Source organism: Gracilinanus agilis, chromosome 4, assembly GCF_016433145.1.
Source record: "Gracilinanus agilis isolate LMUSP501 chromosome 4, AgileGrace, whole genome shotgun sequence".
In the NCBI taxonomy this organism is placed as follows: Eukaryota; Metazoa; Chordata; class Mammalia; order Didelphimorphia; family Didelphidae; genus Gracilinanus; species Gracilinanus agilis.
Window position 1 is genome coordinate 496800812 of NC_058133.1, and position 4102 is coordinate 496804913.

The following is a 4102-nucleotide window of genomic DNA, read 5'->3' on the forward strand; positions in this document are numbered from 1 at the left end:
TGTCTGTCTCTCTCTCTCTCTCTCCCCCCCTTAACCTTCCATTTAGAATCAAAACTGTGGATTGATTCCAAGGCAGGTAGGGACTAGAGTCTAGACTAGTCACTAGACAATGAGGATTAAGTGACTTGCCCAGAGTCACACAGCTTAGAAGTGTCTGAGGCTAGATTTGAACCCAGATCCTCTGGACACAAAGCCTGTCCACTCTATCCATTGTGCTACCTAGCTGCCTTTCTCCAATCCATTTTACATTTCTCTTCCAAAGTAATTTTCCTTAAAGGCCAATCTGACCGCGTGACTTCCCTTTTCAATCAACTTCCCTGGCTTCTTATTACTTTTAGAATCAATACAAATTGCTCTGCTTGGCTTTTACAACCCTATCAGGCCCTTCCCTAACAACCTATCACTCTCCTTCTGGCATTCTGTGATTCAGTCAAAGTGGCCTTCTTTCTCTCTTGCACATGTAACTCTTTCCAGGCTTTTCAACTGGGCGCTCCATCCACAGAGCTGAGATCGACTCCCTTCCTCCATCTCCACCACACAGAGTCCTTCTCTTCCATGAAAACTCTATCCAGTCACCATTTTCTTCTTGAGGTCTTTTCTGATTCCTCCAACTCCTAATGCCCTTCCTTTCTCCCTCCCATGCTGCTTCACAGCTTTGAATATTTATATTTATTCACTTTATGTTTGTGCTGCATATATTTTTATACGTAGTTGTTATCTCTCCCATTGGAATGCAAGTTCACTGCCAGTAGGAATCATTTCATTCTTTTTCTGGTATTTTCAGTGCCTAGAATAGTGCCTGGCACAGATGAGACAATAAATACCCTACAGTTTCACTCCATGAGAGCAATAATTCTTAATTTGAAGCTATGGGTTCAAGATGTTTTCTCCCATAGAATATAAATTCCTAGAGGGAAGGGACATTTTAAATTTGTTTTTGGATCTTGAATCCAGTGGCTGGTATGCAGTAGGTATTTAATAAATGCTTACTGCTTGAATAACTGGTTCCAAATCCAGTCATTTTCCCATAGTACCATACTACCTCAATCTGGTGCTAAGTGGATCGAATCCAGTTTAGATGGAGGAGAGAATGGGTCTACACAGACAAACTCCCTTCTAGAGCTCATCTAGTGCCATCCATGCCACGGAGAAAAAGAATAAAGTAATTTCTGTAAATTCAATTGGCTGTAGAGCCTAGGTTTTGCTTTGCCTTGAAGTGGGGGAGAGGGAGACACACCCTGACTGTAAGTCTAACTTAGTCACAATTTCCTATTCACATTCTGTTTTCCAGCCTCTGCCAAGACTTAATCACGGTGACAAATCTTATCCTTGGTTAAATTAAAAACCTCAGTCTTCTTACTCATCACTTGCTGTTTTCTGTCACTTCCACAAGAGGATTGGGGGCTTATGTGCAGAGAGAATCAATTGTAATTTGATTAAGAAATGGCAGAAAGAAAGAAAGTAATAACAATAATAATTTCATTTATAAAGCTGCCTCTCCCCAACCAGGCGCGAGTGCTGAAAAGGCAATTAAAATACAGTTCAGTTAAAAACACCATAAAACAGAAATCAAATCAAATATTAAACAGCCCAAGTACCGTTATTAAATAAGTGGTTGTGAGAGGGGGGTCCTCGGATGGGAGCTGAGAGTCCTGGAGAGCACAGGAATTTTCAGCTGAGCTGGGAGGAAATTATCTTCAGGTACTTTGACGGTGAATTCTGTTGGGCGATGATAGATTTGGGGGTTTTAAGGGTTGGCCCGGGTCACCCTGATTCTATACAGTCTATGCTCCCTTTATGTTGCTGGGTCCCCAGGAGGACTTCCTTTCCTCCCAGTTTGCTTTGAAAAGGGCTCATTCTCTTTGAACAAGGGTGTGATGTACTGGCCCAAGAGGTGGGCTGGAAGATGATCGCTAAAGGGCCACAGGACGGGAAAATGATGTTAAAGGAGTGATGAAAGACAGCTCAAGAGTTCATGGGATTCTACCTCCGCCACTTCCTTACAACTCCCTTTGGGAGGGCTTTTTGGAAAGGCCCTTGACAGGAGTTACAAAGAATAAGCTATAATATGGACCCAAGGCGGGAATACCCCCATTGATCAAATCCACTGAAATATATGGCAGTAGCAGTTCTATCATAGTTCCCTGGTGCTGTGCCAAGGAGTTGAACCACTAATGCGCTGAAAATAAGTATAAAAAAGTGATTAGTACCCCCGTGTGTCTGTGTGGTACACGAAGAAAGAAAAGCTAAAACCACCCCAAGTATCAGGGCAACATTTATTAATCGCCTACTGAGAGCAAAGGGGCAGTTCCTCTTCCTAAAGTCAAATCCAGTTCTCAGACACTTACTGGCTGTGTAAACTTGGGCAAGTCACTCTACCCTATTGGCCTCAGTTTCCTTATCTGTAAATAAGCTAGAGAAGGAAATGGTAAACCACTCTAGTATCTCTGCTAAGAAAACCCTAAATGGGGCCAGGAAGAATTGGATAGGACTAAAAAATGACTAACCAACAAACAAGAACCAAAAGCAAGACTTTATGACAGAACGGGATTCTAGATAAGACGCCAAAATAGGATAGTCCCTGCCTTCAAGGAGTTTATATTCCACTATGAGGAAAATACATAACCAAAGATAAACAATTAAAATCTGAGAGGTTTTCTACTACCACACTCTAGACTTCTTTCATAAAACCAGCAGAGTAATTAGTGAATTTATGAACTACTTCTTATCCCCATTCTCTCAACCATTTACTAGTAATCCTTTCTCTAATGTATTCTAGATATAGGATCTGGAGCAGAATGCAGAGTGCTGTCCTGAGTCCCATGGAGGTAAGAACTGAGTATTAGAATCTTTTTTATTATAAAAGAAATGAGAAAAAAAAGCATGCAGGATTCTTGGGATATTAGGAATTAAGGCTGCATAGCCTCTCCCGCTTTCCCTTGTTTTTTTTACTCTTTTTTGTGTGTATACATTTTCTCTAGACTAGTCTAGACCAGCCCAAAGCAAACCTACAAAGATGAATCCAGGTTTCAGAATTTTTTTTGGAGTTCTTTACTGCCCAGCTCCTACACTATCCAAAGGAATCTGTTGTCCCTGGCCTTGAGCCCTGGTGCTACCTGGAAGTTTTACCTGTCTTGCCAACTGTATAATTAGAAAAACCCAAACAACTTCCAGGCTAGTGAAGTCTCTACAGTCCAGTTCCCAGAGATAATTCAATTTCAACATGGGACAACCAATCAGTAATTAATCAATAAATATTTATCAAGCTCCTACTCTGTGCTGGGAATAGAGATTTTGAAAAATCCACTAAAATAAAATATGGAGTCCCTCCTCTCAAGAAGCTTATATTCTACAAAGTCTGTTTTTTAACTCACTGGTGATTTTAAATAATGAGAATTTCAAGTGAGTAACATATTCATTGTTTCACCCTTCACTAGATTCTCCTACCATGTTGTATCATTTCATTTATTTCATCTATCCATCACTTCTTGCCTTGTCTTGTAAATTTTTTTGTGGCCAGGTCTGCCTCCACTAGAATCCTCCTCTGGTGCCCCAGGTAGCTGGGCACAAATTCTGGTAAGGTCCTGCCAACCTGGAAAGGCACTGAGGGAACGTCCAGTGAATGTGGGCACATTTTGTTATCACACAGAGAGACATTCAGAGCCAGGAAGGAACTCTGACAAATACCAGCTTCAGGAGCTACGTGAACAAGCCGTTCAGAGCTCTAGGCAACTCTATAAGGATATAAGCTGCTGCCAAGAAGATGGCAAGCTTTGCTGGAAGGAGTTCCCTCAGCCAGGAGTTCTTGGACCAATGGCATCCCAGGACCTTGGGTAGGTATAGATACCAACACACAGAGACATATACAGGTAAGCCTGAGGCAGAGAAAGCAAGATGCTTTGTAGAATTGGCATCGGCATGCTATTTATTCAACTTGGGTCCAGTGGAGACTAGACCAGCACGAAGACACTAATGATAAAAACTCCATTCTAAGCAGGAGTTCAAAGGTGTGCTGAATGGGTATGCCAGGATGCCAGACCCAGAGCCATCAGCAAAGTTTCATTACCAGATCAGAAAGTTCCATTTCAGTTCCACTAAAGTT